Here is an 8,861-nt window from a genome sequence, read left to right as displayed (position 1 = left end):
TCCAACCTACTACCAGGCCATTATGAATTTACATAATTATTTATTAACATATATTATAATTTGTTAAAAACTTTTGATATAAAACCGGTCGGCCTCATTAATGTAGGCGGATTTGTACATGATCACTACAGCGCTGCCTTTGTATCCAAAGAAGTAGTCTGTTACAGTACACGGCAAAGCAAAAATGTAAAAGAACCTCTTGTGTTCTAACATACCACCCCTGCCTTAAAAACAGCCACAATACCATTCGTGAGCACAGGGCCTCTGTCGAGAGAGAATCAACATTATCCACAGTTTTTCCCGAACCACCTATGATTGCTTTCAGACAGCCAGACCGTTTGCGTAGTCTGCTTGTGAGGGCTGAAATATCTAAGCCCAACTTGACTACAGGCGAGAGCCGCTCCTGTGGTGACAAAAGGTGCAAATGTTGCAACCAAAGGCACCACCCGTCAGCATTCACCAGCACAGTCACGGGGAAAAGTGCACTGCAAGAGTGCTAATGTAATATATTTGTTCCACAGTCCCATCTGTGGCCTTCAATATGTTGGTGAATCTAAACAGCATTTTCACAAGCGCTTGAACGGACACAGGAGCGACTTAACAAAAAAGCCTTTATTCCCAGTGAGTCAACACTTCAGAAAACCAAACCACTGCCTCGATGATTTCAACAAAATGAAAATATTCATCGTGGAACAAAACACGGTCTGGAGCGATCTACAGAGAGTGAAGCGGGAGGGATTTTGGATAAAGAACTCCGTGTTTTACGGAATTAACAAAAAAAAAACCATTAAGTTCTTCCTATTTTGTTGTTTCTTATTACAGTTTTTGTTAATATTTTTAGTTTTATAGTTCAACACACAACATGCGTCTAAGACACAATGTACAAGATCTTCGTTAACTGTCAATGAAATTGTTTACGTCACAGGTGTTCACCTGCTTAGGTGTGGGGTTGAGTCCACACACCATTTACTATCATACACACTCAGTTTATTTTAGGCACTGGCGAAGGTCATTTGTTGACTGAAAATTTTGCTCATTATATATTTTATTATAGTGTATTAACATCTTTATCGGTATCGTTGTACTATCCTATTCATTACACTGCTCCATCGGATCAAATTGATACAGGAAAGATAATGTAAGCGTATAGAAAGTTCTGAATAACTCCAAACGATGTCAGAACTATCAAATTTGGGATGCATATTTTTGGTCGTTCCCTTCGGAGGACTCGAACTCGAACATTCCGCTGTGACATCTGTGGCAATACCGCCTGCACAAAGTCCAGCAACCTAGACTACTCGGCCACCTAGGCTACATACAAATATAGCTTTCATTCCCCCTCGTAGGATTGATACATGGTTGTAACTTAGTACACGATGTATGGTAGTACGGGACAGTTCATCTAGATGTTATTATGTAGGATAAGGGATCAAATTAACGAAATATTATACGTCTTTGAATGTGACGACTCTATTCGCTACACTGCTCCATCGGATCAAATTGATACATGGAAGATAATGTAAACTTATAGAAGGGTCTGAAAGGCTATAAAGGGAAGATAATTTAAAGTGAAAAACTATAAAAACATGTATTGATTACAGAATAGAACATTTTTTGTTCCAAATTACAGGGCCCTTTGTTGTACATGTGTGTCTATTATTTCACATTTCCTGAAATTCGGGGTCTGTTCTAATTTCCGGATTAAAAATTAGTTGAGTTTTTTAACTGCCGGTAGTAGACGTTTATTTTTAGTTCCTGAAGTTTACTATTTTGTGTTAACAACATTACAGAAGCTTTAATTTATCATTTAGCTTTTCGTTTGTTTGTTTGTACCCGGTATAAATGTTCCCCATCGATAGGAGGTTACAAAAACAGCATATAATTAAAGAATGATGTAATTAAGTAGTGCTCCAGCTAAGAATCATGCAAAATGTGATTCATGGGTGTGTTTGAATTGCCACAGAAAACATAAGTTAACATTCAGTTTCTCATATATCCCGTGTTCTTAGTAAATAAAAACTATATAGAATGCACTGTAGATTTCAAAATTATGAGAAATAATTCTGTAAATGACACTTAAATACAGTAGAAATATATTGGATTTTCAATGTATCTCCTAAAAGAAGGTTGATTATAATGAATAATTACTCAGTTCATAGTATAGACCCATACAACAGCTTAATTACAAAAATAAAAATATGTAGCCTTTTTGGGCTGCATCACATTTTTCAGATTTTTGCATGATTCTTACATAGACTTGTACTCAAGTATTACAATAATGCATTACACAGTAGTATTCACGTTTAATTAAAACACATTGATTTCAAATAATAAATGTGTCAAGGTCTATTTTTCGTAGGTCAAAAAAGCTAGTGATGAATTCTCCGATTTTCTCCATTATAGACATTTTTTCTTGTGTTAGCAGCCTGAAAAGTTGAATATTTATAAAAGTTACAATGAATCAAAGTTCTGAGAAGTGCTAGAAATATACAGACAGAGTTCATTCATCACATTATTATAGAGTGGGCATTCTATTAAGAAATGACGCTCATCCTCAACTTTATTAGTTGTATATTTTAAAACGAGTTTTTTTTTTTAATATCTGGCAGTTTCAATTCTTAATGAGTGGGAATTCTTAACATTTACTGCCTTCCGTATTTAAGAAAACTATCACACAAATTATTGTTTCACAAACTGACATGAAGAACCAAGTTTTTGATTAAAATAAGACAGCTGTTTATTACACATAAAGACATCATATAATAATCCATCACTCAAACATTCTAATCTACGGCAATATTTTAACATTGATAAGATAAGAGTAAAATAAATAGGAAATCTACCAAGTTCTGACATCACAGTTATTTTGCTTAATTTTCTATTAACACCAAGAATGTTTTTCATATGTCTAATATGTGACCTTTCAGTATTACCTTAAGAAAATACTTTTTATAGAATATATTCATTTCTTTTCTTACATGCAGCAGAATCTGTATCAAACATTCCCCAGCATTGAGAACCATACAAAAGACAAAGTTGTATAGTATGATTATACATATGTAAAAATGTTGTAATACTAGGATTAGAGGAAGATAAACACACCGGTAACTTAGAAAATGCTGTAAGCGATTTTTTTGTCGAAGTCATCTTTGTGTTGTTTTAATTTACGACCAAATGTAAATACAATTCTAAGATTTTTATAGAACTTTGTCCATTGAAGCTCTTTTTCTCGGACATAACTGATTTGTTTGAAATTACAAATTTCAAACTTATTAATGTTAACATTAAAACAGTTTGCAACATATCAATTATCATATATGAAAATATAACAATATCATCAGACTACATTCTTCGATTATTAAAGAATAGGCCTGCAGCAGCGCTAAGCTTGTTGTAAAAGGCGACTAAATAGTGCTCAGAAACCTAGCCGGGGGCTAGGCGCTCTGTCCACAGAGCAACTGGGATGTGTGCCCCAGGTGGTGGAATGGGGTACCCCTGGCGTGTTACATGCTGGGGTTGTCAGGCTATAATACGGAAAACCTGACCGCAAACCACAGTGGTGCACCGTGTTGGGAACGATGCCACGTTCCTCGCACGTTAAAGAACCCTGCTGTGGTATTCGATAGGAGTAGGAACCTTTGCGCTCCGCCACAGGAGGCTAAATTGCCCGACCTTACCCATGCCCCTTTATCAAGTGGCAATCAAAATTTGTCGACCCTATTATCCTTGTGACCCATCCTTTTTTTTCATTTCATGTTCATTTTGTCATCCATTTCATGTTCATTGTCTGAATATAGCTGAAATATTGCTGCTCGGACGTTAAACCCCAACAAACAAACATATTAACATCACCAGGATCAGAACATGATAAGAACTTAGTCTGGTAGATCATTTGTAATTAAAACATCACTGAATCTAAATCACTGAAACTTTTTTCTCTCTATTTGTTCTATTTTTGGATTGATCTCTCTAAATCATTTCTTAAGTTTTAAGTAAGTTTTACACAGTCCATTTTGGAAAGTGTATACAACTGATACAATAAATATACCACAGTTATATTCATATTATTCTGAAAGATATTGACGAAAATGAATGAATTTTAAATTTTCTGAACGGAAAATCCAGAGATAACAGTATCCTAGCCTACCTGGTTGTGCAGGGAAAACAAAGTGCACGCCTTCATATTACTGGTTAACCGATTTTTATTTATAGTTAAATTTATTGATGAGATTACAATTCTTGCAAAATGTTAGCTCGGCCAATGACGAAATACATCAAATCAGCGATATATATTTCCTTTTAAATACAGCGTGTGTGCGTTGCCTTATACGTGTATTTGTGTGTATTGATAACATAGTATCTATGGGAAATGAAATTCTGTAAACATCGCATTTGTAAGTATATGTTTTTCTATTTTGTCTTAAACAATTTGTCTGATCTCATGTTATGATTGTGTACTGCTATAACTGAGTTAAATGATAAATCTGGGATGAGTACAAATCTGCCACATAATTCTACATTTATGAATTCAATAATCGTCATTTTTCTCTTGTTATTTTCGTGGAACAAACATACACCTACCCTTATCACTCTGAAGAATTAAACGAATTAAATTCAATTAAAGACCCTGATTTATTTGAGGCATAATTTTTATAAAGGACGGTAATGCCACTCCCTCTTTCCGTGAATGAATATTTGTTCTTGATAATAATCAGAAAATGGCAAACCAGAGACACTTTTTGACTTCCAATAACCCTAAAATTGCATTGCTTTTATAGCATTTACAAGCTAATTACAAGATGCAGAATTTGCAAAGTATTAAATGCTCTCCCATGGTACTGTGACATTTGACTGCGGCGAACGTTTTGTCTTTTATTTTTTTTATCTGTGTTAAATCTATAGAGTATACTTTTTAAGCAACATTTTAAAAACGATTCACCATTACACTCTGAAATATATAGGCTTGAAATGATTTCTGTAATAACAGAAGATAAGTGAATCACAAGTAACTGTTGGTGATCGTCAAAAGATTTATTTTGTTGCTTGGACCTATTGGATACATTGACATGTTTCCGTTTAAGACTACGAAAAACACCGGTTTAGAACACTTGGAATCTAACAATGCATTGCTAAAGAGCCGCAATGTGACCCCTTGCTTAAATGCTTAAATTCACGTTCAGTTTTAATTTCAGATTCTACTCATTCTTCATTTAATCCGTGCAGGCCTTTATATCGTGAAAAAGTCTCTGCATGCAGATAGGGACGAGAATAAAATCTTGTCCAGACAATCTCAATTACCCCAGTAACTAACTGCAAAATATTCTGAAATGACACCCCAAATTAATTTTCACATATTTTTTTTTCACAAAGTGCAAAATGAGAAGGGGGAGTCCGTGGCCTGATGTCCACCCTGCACCCACTTTCAACTCATCAACTATTTACGAATCAATATGGCACCAAAGTATATTCTAGTGGTTTTCATTCAGTATTTGTACCCTACTTAAGAGTCTGTGTTTTTGTGGCTCAATTGTTCGAAAGCCATACAAGACATACATGACTTTTGATTTCACAAATAAAGAAACAACATACACATGTATACAGATATAAAAATGTACCCCAGTGTTTCAGCAGTTTAATGGTATCATAAAAGTCACTCAAGTTCATTTCGAAGATGTGCCGTGGAATTTTGTTGTCGGGCCTTTCAGAGTTCACTTGAAGGTCTGTTTACACTAATTGACTTCCTTTTGGTGGTCTCTGTAAGTAATATCTACTTTTATAAAAGTTAGACAATGGTGCAATTATTGCGTTTCACCATATCTGTTCCTTTTTCTATTATGTTTACAGCTGCTGTTTAAGCAGTTGTTTGTAATTAATATAATGGATTTTTAAGAAGTTATAAAAGTGGCAAAAAAATATAAAGATGATTCTGATTAGTTTATTTTCGGCAACTAATTAAGTACCTGTCTTTGTAAGAATCATGAAAAATGTGATACACTCCAAAAAAGGCTACATATTTTTATTTTTGTAATTAAGTTCTTTTATAGGTCTATACTATGAAATGTGTAATTATTCATTCAAATCTGCCTGCTCTTAGGAGAAAATAAACATTGAAAATCCAATGGAGTCTATTGTATTTTGGTGTCATTTAAAGAGTTATTTCCCTGAATTTTGAAATATACATGCATTCTATATAATTTTTATCTCCTAAGAGCACGGGTTATATGACAAACCACATGTTAATTTCTGTTTACTATGACATTTCAAACAAAATATCAAAAATAAAAATATGTAGGCTTTTTACCCATGAATCACATTTTGCATGATCGTACTCGAAAATCATATTAGAGTTCATAAGTTCATAAGTGGAGGAGTGGTTCATCTCAGTTTACGTTTACTATATTTACAATATTTATAAGTATACATGTTTTCCATTTAAGGTTTTTTTCGAGGAACATGAGTCAAATTGATACTCTTTCGAATCACTATCAATCGTAAATGTAATACACGTACATACATGTAGTAGTTTTGTAATAGAAAGGCTGAAATATTTTCCCAAGAGAAGAATACCGCATGAAGTAAACAACGCGTCTGTAAAACCGGAATAATGCAAATAACTTTTTAAATGATAACACACGAACCTTAACAATTTCAAAAATGACTAGTCTTCTTTCAAAATATTGTTTAAATAAACTTTATTCAATTCGATGAACTTGTGAATAGCACAGGCACTTGAGTCCAAGGTTCTTTTTTTTTATTCCCCCCCCAAAAAAAAAATCGAATTTTTTTTATTTAACAATTAATGGCAAGTTCTGAGGAAAATTTTGCCATTTCCACAATGTCGACCCGAAATTCATATAAGTATGGTATACACATGTATATATGAATTTCATGGGAGGGTCAAAATTGTGAAAAATGACAAAATTTTCGTCAGAACTTGCCAATAATGGTTAAAAACGATGAATTTTCGATTTTCCTTGGGGGAGGGGTATTTAAAAAATCCAGGACCCAAGTGCCTGTGGTGAATAGAATAGACTTATTTTAGAAATTATGAATGTTGTACAAGAAGCACAATAATTTACCGATGATATAATTCTGCTACACTACTGTAATTAGTATACGCACAAAGAAAATACTTGTATGTATTAACACAAAAAAAGATGTCGATTTTGTGGAAAGGAAATGTGTGAACTTCCCAATTTCATTACACTTACAGCGAGCAACGCTTTATGTTTATTGCTTATATCTGAAATTCCCTTAAGGTTCCACAATATTACGACACAAAAAAGTCAATCTACGGATGTAACAAAAAGTGACTGTACTTTCGGAAGAAATTTAACATTTCCTTAAACCAAACAAATAAAAATATAAAGTAAAAGATACTTCCTTGTGCATGTTTTCTGATAGTTAGGCGTCTTTTCTAATTAAAAAAGTGCATATGATCTGTTCAAAAAGTTCTTGAAAAGTTGGATGTACATGCATGTACGTTTCTTTCTTCAGTGTTCCATAGCTTTTCCACTTACTGTTGTCGAGAACGTAACCCGTCTCGAGGAAATATAACTCAGTTATGTTTAAAATTTTCCACCATGCATGGAGAACCGTAATATAACCAGAATCTGAAATTGATCAGACACTAAAAAGTGAGTTGTTGACCTATCCATAACTTTAAGTGTGGTGAGGATCATGGTGCTTGTTATATAACCTTGCCTACTCAATACTAATCATATACATGTAAGGGATGTTCAAATTTAAAATATGAAGGATTGCTTTCCAATGAAGGTAACTATTGAGTTAATGCATACATGTACACACAATGTATGTGTATGCATCTTAGATAGTGTAGAAACAGTTGCTGGAATAAATAGTCTTATGAATCAACTTTTTGGAATGCAATCATGTACAAGCCCGGTACAAGGGTTTCGGGAATGACGATGAAACAAAGAGCTTACAATTGACGAAGTCGATAAAATTATAAACAAGTAATACCCTTTCGATTCCATTAAAATGATATCGGTCTTGCATGCCTTCATATTCCTTTATAGAGGACTAAGTCCTCATAATGGTAATAAATTCGAATTTAACCTTGACCTTAGAAGCACTGAGAGTCTGATTTCAGTCTGACAGGAAGTTAACTTGTAATACTAAGGGTAATATGAAGCAAGGAACTTTTTTTTAGTTCCGCATTTTTAACAACATTACTGTAAATGTTCATACATGTAGATCGAGTCAGAAGGTAAGACTTGTCTACCAAGTCACATTGATCTCTTTCACAAGTGGACCCGTGCAGGTCCGGGTGTTAAAATAATAGGCCTGCAGTAGCGCTAAGCTTGTCGTAAAAGGCGACTAAATAGCCGGGGGCTAGGGCGCTCTGCCCACAGAGCAACTGGGATGTGTGCCCCAGGTGGTGGAATGGGGTACCCCTGGCGTGTTACATGCTGCGGTTGTCAGGCTATAATACGGAAAACCTGACCGCAAACCATAGTGGTGCACCGTGTTGGGAAAAATGCCACGTACCTCGCACGTTAAAGAACCCTACTGTGGTATTCTCCCGGAGTAGGAACCATAGGGCTCCACAGGAGGCTAAATTGCCCGACCCTACCCACCTCTCCCTATTTCCAGTGGCAATCAAAATTTGTCGACCCCATTGTCCTTGTGACCCATCCCTTTTTCATTTCATTATTTCATGTTCATTTTATCATCAAATTCATGTTCATCGTCTGAATATAGCTGAAATATTGCTGCTCGGACGTTAAACCCCAACAAACAAACAAGGTAAACACAAAATTGTGCCAGAATAATTCCTTGCAAGTTTTGTTCTTCTTTTCTTGTAATTAAATGTTTACTTTAAGTATTTGTTTTGACCT

General features: G+C 34.6%; 1 long non-coding RNA gene across 1 annotated transcript; it reads right to left on the bottom strand.

Moving 5' to 3' along the window:
• Positions 1–2,291: 2,291 nt before the first annotated feature.
• LOC148596824 (uncharacterized) lies at positions 2,292–4,141 on the bottom strand. Its single transcript, XR_015919219.1, has 2 exons — positions 2,934–4,141; positions 2,292–2,426 (listed from the first exon to the last, which is right to left on the bottom strand). It is a non-coding gene; the product is annotated as an uncharacterized LOC148596824 (long non-coding RNA).
• Between the last annotated feature and the right edge of the window lie 4,720 nt (positions 4,142–8,861).

Source organism: Perna viridis, chromosome 15 (genome assembly GCF_037379345.1).
Source record: "Perna viridis isolate PV_CMFRI_1.1 ecotype Kerala chromosome 15, ASM3737934v1, whole genome shotgun sequence".
Classification (NCBI taxonomy): Eukaryota; Metazoa; Mollusca; class Bivalvia; order Mytilida; family Mytilidae; genus Perna; species Perna viridis.
This window is presented reverse-complemented; position numbering and strand designations above follow the sequence as displayed.